We start from the raw sequence: 18,387 nt of genomic DNA, 5'->3' as shown, positions 1-18,387 counted from the left end.
TCAATCTGAGGTTTTTTAATTTTCTATTTAGTTCATTTCCTTTTTTATTTTTTATTTTTTTGTATCTTTTCGCTTATTGCCACCACTTTTCTATTTTTTTTTTCCTATTTTTCGATTTGTATAATTTGCTTTTTGTTTATTATTAATGAACAATTCTCGAACCTTGTTTTTCATTTTTTCTGTTTATGTTTTTATTTTATGTTTTTTTTTATTTTCAAGATTGGAATTTTCATTGATCGTTTCTATTTACAATGGGATACTCAATGAAGTCATAGATTAATAAATTCTGTTATTTTATCTCCGTATTTCTAGTTAAAACTGTCTTTTTTATTCTATCTTATATTTCGTTGTTCAAATATTTTTCTAGTTTTTTTTCGGTTCTCCTTTACATTATTTTCTCTTGATTTTGTGTATGCTTTGTCAAAATATAATTTCCTTCTCTCTTAGACTCTTGGTCTCTTCGATTCTTTGACTCTTTTACTCTTCGAATCTTGGACTCTTCGATTCTTCGACTCTTCGACTTTTAGACTCTTCGACTCTTGGACTCCTCGATTCTTGGACTCTTGGACTTTTCGACTCTTAAACTTTACAAATCCTCTGCTTTTGGATTTTTCGACTCTTGGACTAGGAATCTTCGATTCCTTGACTCGTGAACTCATGGACTTTTGGAATTTTCGACTCTTAGGCTCTACAACTTTTTGATTCTTCGACTTTTAGACTCTTCGACTCTTAGACTTTTCGATTCTTGACCTTTTGAACTTTTCGGCTCTTAACCTCTTGAAATCTTCGACTTTTAGACTTTTCGACTCTTGGACTCTTCGACTAGGAATCTTGAATTCTTCGACTCTTGAACTCATGGACTCTTGGAATCTTCAACTTCTGGATTTTTCGACTCTTGGTCTCTTCAACTCTTAGACTCTTCGACTTTTAGACTCTTAGATTCTTCGACTCTTTGACTCTTCTTCTCAAAACTCTTCGAACCTTGAACTCCTCGATTCTTGGACTCCTTGACTCTTGGACTCTTGAAATCTTCGACTCTTGGACTTCTCGGTTCTACTTGGACTTTAGGACTCTTGGACTATTCGACTTTTGTACTCTGTACTCTTGAAATCATCAACTTTCTTCTTCTTCTCGACTCTCAAACTCTTCCACTAGATATCTTTGATTCTACGACTCTTGAACTCATGGACTCTTGGAATCTTCGTTCTTAGGAATTTTCGACTCTTGGACTTTTCAACTTTTAGACTCTTCGACCTTTAAACTCTTAGATTCTTCGACTCTTGGACTCTTCGACTCAAGGACTCTTGGACTTTTAAACTCTTAGACTACCGAGTAATTTGCATATTTTCAGTCCTAGAGAAAACTCTCTTCCTAATGATTGAGCATGAAAAAATTAAAATTGTAAATAGAGTAATATTGTAGAAAAAATAAAAACGTGACAATATGAACACACAAATTTGGAAACAAAAACTAAAACGTCAGGATGGAAAACTAGATTATTACATAAATGGCACATGAAAAAAAAAAAAATGAACGATGAAAAGAATGAGTGAAAAAATGAAGCTCGCAATAAAAAGTTGAAATAAAAGAATAAAGGTGAAAAAAGTATATAGCAGAAATAATAGAATATTTTTGTTCTTTGCTTTGCGATATTTATATTTTTTTTTATTATATCATTTTATTCCCTTAGAGCGGTTCCATGCAAATAAAGTTTTAATCTAAAAGTAGTTTTGCTTCGATCTTGTTTGTTCTTTATCGAGAAATTTTGAACCTGTATTCTTTTACATTCTGAAAAAAAATCTACTTTTTTAAAACTTGCAATTTAAAAAAAAATTGTAATTTTGACGTAGAACTACGTTTTTCGGCAAGCTCTTATAGCAGGGTGTTTCAAATCGGAACATGAAATAGCTTCTGTCTAATTTCAAATGCCCATAGCTCAGTCAATTTTCAACGATTTATCTTCGGTTTTGCAGTAATCGATTGGAAAATGAGTTACACGTAATTTTTTCATGCTAACTTTTGTACTATTGAAAAATTTAGAGCCTTATTTTGAACGCAAAATTCGATCAATCAGAGCTAAAAACAAGCCATCCAATATGCATATTTCTGGAATCGATATAATACCCACATACCGAAAATAAGTTCCAAATGCCATCTTAAATTTCAAGACGCCAACTTTCGGTTTTCGGAAAACAGGCAAATTTGGCCAAATACCACCTAATGTTTTTTTTTTCGAAGCCAGAATGACACCCAGAGGTCGAAAATCGACCCCAGACAACAGTCTATCAATATCGATATTTCCTAGAGGCAAAAAATCGACAGCAGGTGCCGTTTTGTAATTCAAGATGACGACCAAGTGTCATTCAATATGAGTATTTCTGAGATGATATCTAGAGACCGGAAATCAACTTCAGACACCATTTTAAAAAACCAAATTGGTGACTTCCGGAAAGTATTCCGAAATGTAAAAATACCACCTTAAATGGATATTTACGGAAACAAAATGATGCCTAGAGACCAGAAATCGACCCCAGGCGTCATTTTGAAATCCAAGATCTTCCGGTTTCTGGAAAACTGTTTAAAATGGCCAAATGCTACCCAATATAGGTATTTCAAGGACCTCAGACGCCATTCTGAAGTATAATATGGTGACTTCCGGTGTCCGAAAATCAGTCAAAAATGACCGAATACTATGTCAATACGGGTATTTCAAGGACCAAGATGATATTCAGAGGCCGAAAATCGATCCAAGGTGCTATTTCGAATCCTCCGGATCATCACATTATTTTTAGAAAGTTATTTTGACGTGGGACTACGCCTTTGTTTACTATACTGGGATGCATTCTGTAAAAATTGAAATGAAACTGGCAAATGTTGCGTCAGATTTCAAACGTTAATAACAGCATAACCATATGATGGATAACAATAACCAATATGTTGTTGGATAGATAAAATGTATAACAATTTTGTAATATGCTAGTTTACACTCTAATTTCATTGCTAAGCGGTAAAATTGATAAAAAGTTTCAATGACAAATTTACGCGAACAATGAACCAATTACATACATGCGAGCATTCCTAGCACAGACGACGTGAATGGACACCATCCGTTCCCTGTGATATACTCTGTATCAATATCGAAACAAAAATTGACAGAGTCTCCCCGTCCCAATAGGTCAATTTGTTTTTGCTTCCATGAGCTTAGATTAATATGATGTCTCGAAGGTAAAAGTTTTCCGAAAAGTTTGAAACAATCCCCTTCCTTTAACAATTTGTGTACCTGCTTTCAGAACCTAACAAAAACTGAGATCTTGAAAGAAAACATGCCGGTAAAAGCAACAGTACCAGTGGAGTAAGAGCCGCAGGTCTCTTGTCGTCTATGATTGCAGCGGTACTCTTCTATTCGCACATTTCAGTGGTACACTTCTATTCGTGCTGCAGCGGTACTATTCGTACTGCAGCGGTAATATTCGTATGGCAGTGGTACACTTTTGTTCGTACATTTCTATTCTTGTGCAATCGAGAAAAAACTGCAATGCTGCTGTTGATGGTGATTGAAAGTTTATCTGATAAATATGATAACCATAAACTACTCAACAAGAATTGTAAGGTTTTGCAACGGATCTTTATTTAATTTTATCTTCAATATTCATTAAATAATCGTGACCGGATAGTATCGAAAGAGTAAATTCACAAATATACACGTTTATAGAAGAGTAAGAGCCTACGAATGCTTGTGAATTTTTGGATTATGTACTAAGATTCATTCAGAATCTCTTTTTACATTTCAAAATTGTTAGAAGATATATTATTATTCTATGTTTTACCATAATAAACGTATATTAGCTGTCTTCGTAATACAGCGAATGTAGTTGAAGGCAAATGAAAAAATTTGTCATGCAAAAAACAAAAATGGAATTGTTGGTTGCTACGATTTTTTGCTGGAACTTGGTAATAATTTTGTTTAACATATTTTCTTAGTGGCTTCCATATCATTTTGAAAGTAAGATCCATATTATAGATTTGATTTAATCAGAGTTAAATAAGACAAAACTATTCATTATAATAACGTAAGTATTTTGGGATTTGGTTTTTGAGGATATAGTGTTAATTCTGACTCTGACGCCTTACGACAAATTCTTTGTTCTTTTTCAACAAGCACGATACGCTTGTGCCTTGTCAATAAGATGTTGATTGCACAAAAAAATACTACAGGCATAATATCGCCAAATATAAATGATATTTTTTTGAGTGTTGTTGAAAATATTTCGAAAATTGATTTCCAGGGGAGGCTGAAAATAAAATTACGTACAGTCGCTGAGCAAACACATTGATTCTGTCTGCAGACTCTGTATATTTACAGACGCATGTTGATTTCTAATATATATGTAATGAGAGTGAAAATTTAAAATTTCTATCGTCCAGATACTAAAATAAACCTTCTTCAAAATTTGATATTCTACTGTTAAATTTTTTGAGGAGTTAAAAAATTCAGATGATATGCTTATTGATTAGCTTCAACCAATTATATGCCAAAAAATTGAAAATCGGTCAAGTAATTCAAAAGTTATATGCCGTGAGGTGCCCTAATTCTGCGCAGCTCTCAATTCTGCGCACTTAGTATCAAAATATTGATGCTGTTTAGTAAATAAGGAAACATAAGCAGAAAGTTAACAGTTAATATATAGGAAATCACTTCCAAACATCTTTTTTGAGAACCTGCTTTTAATTGATATTTTATTAACAGTTTAATATGAAGTGCGCAGAATTAGGAACCGCGCAAAAATAGGGCGCCTTACGGTATATTTTCTTTTTGACAAATTTTGGATTTTCTGAGCCACTCTATTTCAGAAAGTGTCACCTTTAGGGCCAAACGAAGCAAAAACACTAGTCTAAAATTATGCGATAAAAAGAATTTATAGTGACTTTGAGCATGATCGGAGCAAAAAAATCAGGTAGAACTTTTTTGCATGGAATCGCTGATAATTGGTTTTGTTGCTGCTCAATTTTCTTCTTGATTTTTTCTTTCTTTCTCATTTTTATTTATTGTATTAGGTCTATCTTCAGTTTTCTAATTTTGTATTCTTTATTTTTCAAGCTTCCTTTTTTTTTTCATTTGCTTTTCCATTTATACTACTTTTCAATGCGTGTGAATATTCTGTATTGTATAACTTGAGTTGTCTATTTTACTTTATTTAAAAGTTAAGTTGATCTCGTTTTACAATATCCTCACTGGTTTTCTCCCCAATTTTATTTTTTACGTAGGACTGCGTCTTACTTGAGTAGGGTGGCATACTTGTTATCATGTCACAACCACTGAACGGGTTTTAACTGCCAATGTCCTGATCGCAAGGTGAAGGTTGCCCCAAACTTGTGGTATAATAATTCGCATTTTCAATAGCAAACCAGTGAAAAAAAATAACTTGAAATCAATTTTAAAGGCAGAAGAGGAACTCGTAGGCTCAAGTCACTCACATTCAAATGAATGCCTCTTTAAGCAGTTATAATTGCTTATATTTGGCACGATATCCTAACGAGGCTGTGAAGAGCAATCCTATATATAAGCGTCTGACAACAACGATTGTACCACTTCCTTCATTTGTTCCCTAACCGACCTAAGGACGTAACCGACGCCGTGATCGATCTTTACGAAGCGCTAGACCCGTGTTGTAAGTGGCTCCCCCTTTTTTCAATCAATGTCATTTCTCCAGTTTCGCAAGACGCAAAATGATTTTATTCCATATACAAATGTACGAAAAAAGAATCTCATTTGGTGTTGGCAATCCGAGACATCACGCGAATAATACATCATTCTACATCCAGCCCTCGAACCCCAAGTTGGGTAGATAACTTGGGGATGATGCTGTGTAGCCACCTTATCCCTTATCCCACGAGGTCTGCCAATTGACAAGCGTACTCTGACGTGAAAATTGCAAAACCACATTGTAAGCAATTGTTTTTTGCGCCCGTTTTGCCATTTCTGATAGGAACCTCCTTTGACCTTTCCTGGAAAGTTAAGGCGAAGAGGCCTTTTCTCTTGCCTAGACTTCCCGGGTACAGCGGAAAAAGGTTCTCCAACTGAATCGTCCGAGTCAAACTCATCGGATGACAAAACCTCGAAAAAGGTTGAGGAAACCTATTTTGGTGGCAGCATTTCTACAAAGCGCGCTTTGAGCGCTCTTTGAGAGACCGCTTGATCTTGTACGTGGGGTATGCATGGGGCATGGGGAAGCTCATGCTGAGTCTACCCGCAATAGAGGCACTTTTCAGCACCTCTATCGCAGGCTCTGGTCGTATGACCCAACTGCTTGCACTTGTGGCAGTTACAGTATAAACAAGCGCACGGGTAGACGCATCTTGTCCACGAGTACGGAGCTCGGTAGAGCATTTCCGGCGTAAATCATCCGAAAAGCGTCTGGCCTTTTCGAGCGATACTGAATAAAATTACTTGCAATCCAGTATCTTTACCGGTTGAAGGATGGAATCCTTCGAACGGTTCCAACCTTCAGCAGATTCTCGACGGTCAAACTCAAATCGGTAACCACACCGTCGATCTCCACTGCGCGTACCACGTCCAGCGTGAAAAGCTCTCACAAATAGCAATCTGATTTGCCTGCTTGATGCGTGACACCGAAATACGCAGTTTATGAAGGCGGAATTTTTTTAATCTCGGCCACATCTAAAAACCGTGCCAGATCTTTACAAATTTACATTGTATTCATTGCTTTTACTTTGGGCCGGAAGTACACAACCTCCCGGGTGCAATGGATCAACTCCTGCTCGGATAAAAGAAATAACACGTTTTTTTGCACAGTTTTTTTTACACAGGACGCATCCCACGTGCAAAAAGAGAATCGAGTGCTTAGGTTTTTCACTTTTAGACCATTTATGCTCTTGAAGCTTTGAATTCAATTTATTTTACAATTATTTTTATTTTTTATTCAATTTCCTAATTTTTGTTTATTTTTTCATTTTCAATCAATTAACAAATGGATTAAAAAGTGAATAAATGTAAAAATGCGAAATGATAGAAGAAATTTGTATTTAAAAATCTTGGAATTGACAACGATACAAATAAGAGAAATCGAAAGTAAAAACTAGAAAGAAAAATAAATTAATAAGTAAAAATAAAATCTCTGAAAATCTAAATCAAGCTAATAAAAGAGATAGAAAGATTAATACATAAGAGCAAAAACAACGGAAAAAATAAGTTTGAAAAAAAATTTGAAGAAACGTAAAAAATTAAAATAAATAATGGAAACATTAATAAACAATTGCTCATGCTCATGCTTAGAGATTTATTACTAAAAATGCTGTGGCCGAACGACACACATTCAAGGTTAACTGTCACAAATATTTGCAAGTCATAATACTTTATCTATCCACGTTTGGTTCGTTGACCGAGTTAAAAGCACATATCTTATCTCACTATAGATTGTAAGCAATTACAAATAGAAAAAAGGATTTGACACTTCAGAACAATCCACTATCCCCTCGCGAGATTACCTCTGCTGCAAAAAGTCGTACATAATATTTATCATTCTTGTTTTGCAGATAACGTATCAACCGAACTGTGTGGCATTTGTGTATCTTCAAGTGAGTTCCCTGTCTGCGCCCAGCATCATCTCTAGAAAAAAAAACTCACCGTTTGTTATTGTCATTATCTCCGGGTCACTCACGCTCTCGAGAACAGCCGGATAGAGAGAGCAAGCGAGTTTTTCCCCGTCGTCAGTCAGTCACAGTCGGGACTCAGAACGAACACCAAGCAACAACCGGATAGCGCTGATAACCGCTACGAATCCTGTAACGCCCCCACCGTCGCTGTTGCCGTCGCCGCTGCCTTGGGCTGCAAGATGCTGCAGACAATCCACTAGAAGCAGCAACCGTAGTAATTAAGGGAAAAAAATTATCTGTGCTTTCGAAGTTCCAGTTATCAGTGGTTTGCAAACGGTGATAATCTCTTGCATTCGATACCAGTCGTGTGTGTATGTAGCTCTGGACACCAGCGCAGCGGAAGTGTAGAGTGACAGAACGCAGCTAAGCAAATAAGCAGAAAGGAAATTGGCGTTTTCTCGAAGCAAGCAGCTGCTGTGCTTTTTATTTTATTCGATTGGAAGGAGTATTATAATAGTGATTAATCAACCCGCTAAGATCCACAGCGAGGGTTTTGAAGTTAAAAGTTCGTGTGAAAACCCCCACTCAGTTTCCCAAGTCGCCGTGCACGAGTGAATAGGCTTTTAATTAGATTTGAATAATGTGGGAAACAGGAGGATAAGAAAAGAGAAGCAAAAAATTCACCCCTCGTTTACGGTTTGCGTTACATTTGCCAATTAGAGAGGTTTCCTTTTTTCCCATTTACTGCGCTTGTTTGCACGGACGGAACTTCCAGTGCACTGGATCGTATTGGGGCTAGTGTTGGCCACCACCCGATCCGTCGTCTCCAAAGCACAACACAACAGACAGCAACAAAGCAAACGGGCTTCGCGTGTGTAACGGCGAACCAATTGTCGAATTGAGTGTGGTGTGGCATCCAGTGTTTAGTGTTTCGATAACAAGATTACATAAAACATTCATTGTACAAGGAAAGACAGAGCGCGCAAGAGAGAGAGAGAGAGACTGATGGATGGAACGACGTTAGTTGATGGGCTGAATGGGAAAATGTTGTCGCAGCGCAGCGGGGCTTAGAAAAGTATCCGATGTGGATGTTAACTTCGTATCCCGTTCCGGCACGAGCACAGTAGCAGTAGCATAGGCAGCAGCAACAGCAGCACGCATCAGGAAACTCGCCGTAAAAGGTCGGTAAATTGGTTTTATCCTTCGTCGTCTTGTCCGGGGGACTAACAAAGTTAAATCGACATCATCCGATGGGAAAATGGGACATTTCAGCGTGTGCTTTTTTTCATCCTACTCGAGACTGCGTTGCAGTCGTAGCTAGACTTGTTTTTTCTTTAATCCGATGGCGTAATCGAATACGTGCTTGACAAAAGCGAAAACTATCATAGTCTCACGTTCCGCGCTTTGCGCGGTTTTGCACCGTACAAGGTGATGTTTTTCAGTCTGCGGAATTAAGAATCTGCTACATAGTGCGCAACAAAGCTGCACTGTGTGGAGCTAATTCGAGCGATAATGATTCGAACGGATTATAGCTATCAACCAGAAACGTCAAAAAAAACTGCACCTCCACCGTTCGTACAAACGATGGAGACGCATGGTTGAAAACCGGCATCCAATCACTCCTGTCCCGAGTGAATGCAGCCAATCAGATAATTGAATAATGTGAGCAAGAGCCAAACGAGGGACCTTAGAAAATATGAAAATTATGATAATTGAAGAATCACTCGAGTCTCAAGGACGACGACATCCAGGCTGAACGTGTAATTACCGATTGCTTGCTGGGGTGCTGCTGGGTGGTGCATTCCGTTGCCGGTCGGACGACAATTGTAGAAATGCTTCCACCCAGGTGTGCTCTCGCTCCTCTGGGTAGAGTGGTAAATAAATGAACAGCGTAGCGGGGGGAGTAAATTAAAGCGATTGTGGTAGCGAGCGTCAGCGGAGATGACTCGGGGCATGCACACATAAAAGCCGGGGCAATTGAATTGAGCACAGCGGGACGAGCACGATTAGGGTAATCAAGCTAAGCGCAAACATTGTGTTGACTGAATAAGTAATTCGAGTGTGGTTACTGCACTGAACGGAAGCGATTGCCTGCAAGTGGCAGTCGGTGTGTTGATGAAATGGTTACATTGATAGGTCAAGTTATTTTTTATTTTTCACTTGACCGCACAAGCAAACACACGCAGTGAGTAATCCAGGTAGGGATTAGAGATTAAAATGAGTTTACCCTTAATTCGCGCTGCACTGTAGAATCTTTGTAAGCTAATTTACATTTATGTACAGAGCTGAACTAGACTCTTCGAAGCTTTAGTTCGAAAAATTAAATTTTTTTTATCATTCTAGAGAAAAAATAATATTTTCGGAGCATTCGAAAAACTATACAAATTTATTATTCAAAGCAGTTTTTTCCAGGAGCATTTGATGAGGATTAAATTATTTTGATTATTGCAAAGTAGTTTGTTAGTTGGATATGTCTAGCAGTGCAGATGTTCTGAATCGAAAGTTTTTGTGAAAATGCATATTTTTTTAAAAACGAAATCTATATGAGAGCATTTAATGTACATCTAATCGAAGTAAATAGTTTCTGATCATTTTCAGGATATTTTACAAAAAAGTTTAGCTTTTTTTTTCTTGGAAATTTTTAAAAAATTATCAAAATAATGTAATCAATTTTTTAAGAGCATTATGAATCTGCTGGGAATCTTCCTGATCTTAACAATTTCCCAAAAACTCAATTTTCTCGGATTTTTTTTTCGAGATATCACCAGATCTTGACGTTTTATGCATTTGTAGAGGACCATCCGCATTCCACGTGGACAGATTTTCAACGATTTTGACCCTCTCCCTTCTCCTCTGTGGACAACTGCCCATATAAATTCGAAAAAAAAATCTATTAACCGGGGACATCACACAGAAGTCTGCCACCCCGACGATTTTTTTTTCATCGATCAAAAATGTAAAGCTTTGACCTTGACTTTGAGGCACGTGTTACCGAAGTCCGATTGAGCTGAGCACTACTTCTAAGCGAAATTCGAAAAGTCGATTATCATTGCCACCATAATGTTTACACATGAAGAAGTTATTTGAGCGATAGGTGGCGCGTTTGTTAACAATTGTCCCAATAAAACTAACGTGTAAAGCTTTCGACGGAGAATCCTGCTATTACGGAAGGAATTTCGGCTCGTGACAATGGACACTACCGTCTTGAGTCCAAGCTACGGGGAGCGTAGTCCAAAGCGTCCAAAAAGCCGGTTAGAACATTAATCGACTACCTTCAACATACTATGAACAAACAATCAATAAACAATATTATCGTATATTATCCGATTGCTCGGTTGCGAGAAGTGAGGCAAAACGGCTGCTTATGATGAAGAAAAAAGTGCTCTTTCACCAGGATAATGCTCTCGCTCATTCGGTTAGCGATGCGATCGATAAATTAAAGACATTGCACGGTATTTCCCGTTCTCTGCATTCACCAGATTTAGCTTCGAGTGATTATTTCCTGTTTCCCCGGTTGAAATGTATCTTTGTGTACTCAATATGCGGCTCCACTCACATGAAGAGGTAGAGTTTAGCTTAGCCTGACTGATTGCACATATCAATGGTTGCTACTCCGTTATTGGTTCGAATCAGTAAAATTGCACAGTAAATCAATTGAATGGGGCTGGGAGAGACCTCAAAACTTTCGATGATCAATAACGACGCCGGCATCAGGTGAGAAGAGGGTAACGTTGTATACTGTTGGAAACCGTGTTAACTTCTGCATCTCCACATAGATTGCAGGATGAAGATTTTTTTATTAGTAGAGAAGGGTAACGTCGGATCAGGATTCACCTTGATAAGTGATTGAGTGACGACGCATACAAATATGTACGTGGAAAGCAAACGGGAATTCAAACCAAGCGAGATGATGAGGAGCCTGATAATAAACCCATGCCCAAAGTCCCTTGATAACCAAAAATGGCCTGCTTTTAAACTAAGATTCGAACTCACGTTCATCTGCTTATCAAAGCGGACTCTGTAACCTGCAACCTGTGCTACCAACTCCTGTCACTCGTATGAAGAGGTAGAATGAAAACGACTATTTTGAAGGACTTGATGTGCCTAATTCCAGAACTAGCTTCGAACTTTTTATGGACTGCTGTAATAAGTGCATTTCTCTAGACTATATAAAAAATAGAGCAGTTTTTTTTTTTAAATTTTCGTTTTTTCGTTAGTTGGCCAAAGACTTTTCTGACGTTCAGGTTGTATCAACCTAAAGTGATAGAAATTAAAAGTAAGAGTTTCAAGCGAAGTTGCAACCTCGTAGAAGAAAATCATAGAAAGAAGTCTGAACTTCTTTTTTTTTAATCATCATATGAGCCTTTACCATGGGCTGTTTTTGAAGAAAAAAAAAAAGATTATTGCACTCTTATATGTTACAAAAGCTTCAAAAACTTGAACCTTTAATGATGATCTTGCATTTTTGGCAATGTGTTTCTAATTTTTAATAATCTTCAGATTTAATACCACCGACTCTGCAGATTTGAGCACTTGTAGGACATTAAAATGTTTACTTTCTTTTCAGGTGAAACAGTTTCGAAGTTATATGCCAGTTTCTTTTTTTTATATTGGTTTAACCCTTAGGGACGATCCATTAATGATGTCACGCAAAATTTGGAAAAAATTAACTCCCCCCCTCCCCCTTGTCACAAGTTGTCACAACTTCCTTGACCCCCCAGCCCTTAATTACGTCACGTTTTTATATCCCCCTCCCCCTTCTTTGGTGATAATTTCTTGAAATCGAGAAATTTGTTAGGAATGTATTTTTTCTTAATAAGAACGATTTTACTGAAAGAAAAACTGAAACTAAAAGAAAAAGAAGATTATAAAAGGTAACTAGAAAAGGCGTTTAGTTCTTAGTCCAAGGATGCTGCTGATGGAGTCGCATATCGACGACATAGAAGCCGAGGCATTAACTGCAGCATCATTGCTGATTTTCGAAAAACCATCAATATTTAGTTCCTCTTCTTCAATCATTTCGCAATCCAAATATTCTCCACATGTTACTATAACCAAGCATTTTTATGTACGTTTTGTCACAATTTTTGTATTGTTTGGATTGAGAGACACTAAAAATTAATGAAATAGCGCTGTCATTCATAAATGAACAGGCACGGTGAAACGGAATTAAAGCTATGCTTTTTTAGGGAGAAAAATATTGTCATTTATTCTATCTAAAGCAAATCTTAAGCAAAAAAGGGATCGTAGAACTATAAATGAATGATGCAAATATTATAAATAGTTCTGATTTGATCTCTGTGGTTAGGTATGTGACTTTTTTATTTATTTTTTTTGGTTGAAATGTGATGTCACACTCAAGCTAACCCCCCTCCCCCATATGTCTCAAAATGTCACAATGATTGAAACCCCCTCCCCACCCTAAACGCGTGACATCATTAATGAATGGTCCCTTAGGGTCATTCCAATACCAGTTTCTATCGATAACTACCATTATGTGTGCTATTACACTGCATTACCATAGATACTCTTAATGAGTTGGGATGATTTACTTTTTTGGCGTTTTCTGGCCATTAAAAGTTTTGCTATTTTGAGCTTGTTTTTGGTCCTTTCTTCTCTGGCCTTTAGGAGCGTTTTTTTTTCGCTTTTTTGAGCCCAATTTTAAATTATCTCAGTTTTCAAAAAATCAGAAATGTTGTGTGTAAAGCAACGACCGCAAGTTGATGTAGAACTACATAAGGTTGTTTGTTACATGCAAATGCAAATGAGACGTTGAAGTGTTACCGAATTGTAATATGCACATATAAATACGACATCACTGAACAGGAATGGAACAACCCCTATGCGGTGCGAAGAAGTTTCAACAATCAGAGTGCGCATTAGGGTGTCCCAAAAAAAATCGATGTTGAAAAAGTCAAGGTGCTCAGCCCTAAATTGAAAGATAATGTTATTTATAGCATTTTTGTAGAACATTTCGACTTTCTAAAAGGTCGTTTTCAGGTTGCCCAAACGTGATTTATGAAAAAATTACTTTTTCAAGCTACACACCCACTTTTTTGCACTTTTTTCAATTCTGTTCGATTCCTACATTTTTTCGTACATTGTTTTATTTTTGTGGGGTTGTTTCTGAATATTTTGCATGGTTTGGTTCAGCATTGTTTTTTGACTCCCAGAGCCCATTAAAAATCACAAAAAAATTAATTTTTCTAATAATTTTTAGATAAAACCCTTCAAAACAAAAATGAAAAAAACTTTGAAGAAGAACTAAAATTTTCATTGCAAAGCGGGATTTACCATGAAAATTTACATGAAAAAAGATACTTGATATTTTATCGAGGAGCTGAGATATTGGCATTTTTCTATGTGATGAAAAATTATGCATTTTAACAAATATGTTGAATGATTGTTTCATTTTGGGAGATAGAAAATAACAATGTTCAGAAAAAAAATGCATTTTTGGATGGTTGATAACTTAGTAGAAGGTTTCGAAATTTGGAAAAATCTGCGAAAAAAGTTAGAACGATAATTATGATTTCTCGTGCCTTCTAATAGAAAACTCAATGTTGCTCGTAATATGTAAGAGATAGAAACATGATATCTTCGGCAAAGTTTCTTGTTTTAAGATAACCTAAAACTTTGTCGAAGACACCTTGCGTCTATCTCATTCTGATTAAAAAGTAAGTTTTTTATCTCACTTATTGGTGGATCACCCTTCTTTCTACATTAAAAGATGCATTTTTGAATATCCTGAAACTTCTCCGAACATACCTCATGGCTATAATCATCATTTCAATCACTATTTATGAAATTATACGCACAAACGGCAAAATAAAACACTGTGCAATGGAGATATTCAGCTTTAGTGGCATTTTTGACAAAATGCATTGTTTTCCATCACATGTAAAAACGCCAATATCTCAGCCCCCCGATAAGATATCAAGGATCTTTTTTCATGTAAATTTTCGTCTTGAATTCCGCTTTGCAGTAAAAATTTCAGTTCTTGATCAAAAAAGCTTTTTAGATGTGTTTTGAATGGTTTTATCTGAAAACTATAAGGAAAATTCACTTTTTTGTGATGTTCAGTGGGCTCTGTGAGTCAAATAATTGAATGCGATGAACCAAACCATGCAAAATATTCAAAAACAACCCCACAAAAATAAAAAAATAGATGGAAAAATTTCGGAATCGAACAGATTTGAAAAAAGTGCAAAAGAGTGGTTTTGTAGCTTGAAAAAGCCATTTTTTCATAAATCACGTTTGGGCAACCTGAAAACAACCTTTTAGAAAGTCGAAATGTTCTACAAAAATGCTATAAATAACATTATCTTTCAATTCAGGGCTGAGCACCTTGACTTTTTCAACATCGATTTTTTTTTGGGACACCCTAGTGTGCATGCAGATTTAGACAATTAACATTTGATTATAGCGCAGAGCTAGAAAATATTAAAACTTCAATCATTCATTTGTTGTACTTATAAGGACAATCGTTGCTCACTTCAATATCGGATATAATGTTGATCGCACCTCTGTGCTACTCCGACAGCGGGGACTAAGGCAGACGGACAACACAGTGAAAAGATGTTTTCATACTGAAAACTAGACACGACCGGCAGATTATGATTGCCAGCATCCACGGAAAATGTTGTGTACTGTCAAAACACGGCAGAGTTTTTCACTGGAAAAAGTATTGGCCAATGCACCTAGCGCTGCTGCTATCGCACAAAGGCAGCTTTTTGCTAAAGGAAGTGCCACTGCACCTACCGCTGAAGCTGCCGCCACCACTGCCGCTACTGGTACCCGCTGCATCTAACGCTGCTGGCACCAGAAGATATTGCCTCTCCAGTTACTGCTGCAGCTGGCCTTGCCACTAAGGCTACCGGTACCTCACAAAGGCAACATTCTTATAGGGGAAGTGCCGTTGCATCTACCGCAGCTGGCGCTAACGATAACCGCTGCAGCTACTGCTGTTGCTTAGTTAGGTCTGTCCTGGTTGCCCTGGTTAGTGCTTCAAAAATAGCGAAATATAAGAAATGACTCTTGATTTCGAACAATTTAATCAACGAGCGATACCGGGAACGTTTAAATAGTACTATACCACATTTAAATCATGTTGAGGCCATATATATTGATCAAAGCAGCTTTAGTGTTGAATAGTCTTTGAATTTCTTTTCTTTACAAAAGTTAGTTTGAAAGATGACTCGTTTGTATGACACTAGTTATGTTCAAATAGGTCGTGTAATACTTGAGATAATAGACTTTCATTGTTTGACAAATTAAAACATAACGGTTGCTTAAGTTTGATTACAATCAAATGAAAAGGGAACGCCAAACTTTGAAACCACGTGTTCAATCATAATTCATCAGTTAACCCTTAATTATCCCGTTCATTCGATTTCAATATTGTTCAAATCTGTTGTGTAGTTTCTAAGATAATGAAGTTTAGTGATTTTCACATTTCGATACATTACAGACGAAGTTACATTCCGATTACAGCAAAATTTAATAGGGTGTTATGAGGCAGCTAGACCTTTTATTTGATACTAATTCTGTGGAAATCGGGTCAACTATCTCTGAGATAAGTGAGTGAGCCCAAGTAGTCATCAGAATATGTTTCTTTTCATAGCTGGATTTCACATTTTTAAACATAACAGGAAAAGTAATAATCCGTTCGCAAAAAAAATTATTAGGGTCTTATGGGGCAACAAGACTTTCCATATGACACTGATTTCATGAAAATCGGTCCAGCCATCTCTGAGAAACATGAGTGAGATTAAACAGTCTCCGAACACGCTCATTTCAAGATGGCTTGACAAAGTATTTTTTTTTTAATTCTTTTAGCACCAATATTTAGTGGTTAATTTGTGGTTTCGAAATCCAATTTGTGGTAATTTGTGGTTGAGTAATTTCTGAGAAATTTTCAGAAAACTGAGTCAAGCCATCTCTGAAAATGATTTTACTTCAAATGAATCGGACAACGATGATATATACATCAATCGAAAGCTCTTAATTTGTGGTTCACGAAAATGTAGTTGTTGTAGGCATACTTCATAATAAAATAATTAAAAAACTATTATTAAAAATTTTGAACATTGTTTACCTCTTGTTGTCAACACCGACCGTACGCGGCGCTGGTAGACCATCAAGATGATTTTTTCTCAGAAAGCTTTCGTGTAGCGATGAGTATGGTGAAACTAGAGATACTCAGAGGGAGAGATATGCGGTTAGCCAAACGAACCTGCAAAATTGGAGCCAAACGAACAAGAAAGGTAACACCACATTGAGAGGTATTGCAATCAGGTACAAAAAAGAACGTGTTCATTTCTATACGATTTTTTGTTCTATTGCCAATGAATGAGTGATTTTCACCCGGAGTTCTACAAACCTTGTGTATAGGTAACAAAATAAGTGAAGGTGTATAAAATTAAACATAAGCATAAAATATATCACCTTAACATTTTTCGCGAAGCACTTCACTATTCTTAAGGACTTTCACCGTCACCACCGATTATACAAGTCGAATGTTAGTCAACATTGCGCTTTGAGAAGAGATCTGGCACCTCTGACATATGAAACCCAGTTGCCGAATTGGCGATTTTTTTCACCGCGAATCTCTTCCTCTGAGTATTTCTAGGTGAAACAGTATGTAAACAGCAGGGATACTATATGTGCAAATTTGCTGCGAAGTGCAAATGTTGATCAATTAGCAGATATTTGTAGTTGACAAGCCTCCGTGTGTTTTACGTAAATTTCCTTAAAATAAGTCAAGTTTTACGTAGACATGCGAGCGTAATTTTCTCGATCTTCGGTCGAATCATTACCGGAAATGTAGTTTTGCCGTTTACCGATTGTTTGAAAAAAAAAAACCTAAACTAATACACCTAGGGGTGTGATCTGGTCTTTCTCATACAAAATCTATTATATGTTAAAATCTATTAGCACATATGTTTTAACTCTTGGAATAAATTACAGCCTGATAAAAAAGAACAATTTTTTGTTTCGATAGATATAATAATATTTTGGTAACCAACTACGCAACTGTATTCGACTGTTGGGTATTTTAGAAACCGGAATGATGTCTGAAAATCGGGAATGGGCCTTAGAACTGCAGGGAACGGTTGAAACGCATGGTAAATGCCCCAAGGTTTGAGTTCTGACTAGAATTAAAATTCGATATTTTCTCGTCTCAAGAATATGCTACTACAACTACCCCCTGAATAATAAAACAAAAATGCTTTCAACGGCAGCGACAACTGTATGTCGTATACAGTAAGGTCGCTTTTTACGCGGTTTTTTTTTACGTGGGTTGCTTTCCTCCATTTCTCAAAAACGGTACAAGATATCGACCTCATTTCAATCACGTTTTCCGTTTTAGGCCACGAGTGATCATATATCAGTTTTAAAAAAAATCACAATTTTTGGTGTAAATACTCAAAATTTAAAATATTGAATTTTGGTCTCTAGATTGGCCACTATCATATTCAAACGAGGTTTTAACGTTTTAGGACGGTTTTCTTTGTTATATTTGCAACTCAAAAAAGTCGTTTTTTACGCGGACCCATACAAATTTGGGACACATCCCCCGCGTAAAAAACGACCTTAGTGTATATGAACGACTGTCGATATGTTCTAAATAACCCACTAGCACTAACATCGGCAGGTGCCAGTACTATGTTCATCCAACGCCGCGTACGGTCGGTGTTGACAATAAGAGGTAAACAATGTTCAAAAATTTAAATAATAGTTCTTTAATTATTTTAATATGAACTATGCCTA

At 36.7% G+C, this 18,387-nt stretch overlaps 1 protein-coding gene across 5 annotated transcripts in view; it reads left to right on the top strand.

Annotated features, from left to right (window-relative positions):
- Positions 1–18,387, top strand: part of LOC129718938 (protein retinal degeneration B) — a 104,577-nt gene that overhangs the window by 56,068 nt on the left and 30,122 nt on the right. For all 5 annotated transcript variants that reach the window (XM_055670180.1, XM_055670183.1, XM_055670181.1 and 2 more), the window contains exon 2: positions 7,555–8,795. The gene's annotated coding sequence lies outside the window, so the exon portion shown is untranslated. The remainder of the gene's footprint in view (positions 1–7,554; positions 8,796–18,387) is intronic.

Source organism: Wyeomyia smithii, chromosome 1 (genome assembly GCF_029784165.1).
Source record: "Wyeomyia smithii strain HCP4-BCI-WySm-NY-G18 chromosome 1, ASM2978416v1, whole genome shotgun sequence".
In the NCBI taxonomy this organism is placed as follows: domain Eukaryota; kingdom Metazoa; phylum Arthropoda; class Insecta; order Diptera; family Culicidae; genus Wyeomyia; species Wyeomyia smithii.
Note: the sequence above shows the minus strand (reverse complement) of the source record. Positions and strands in the feature narration are given on the sequence as shown.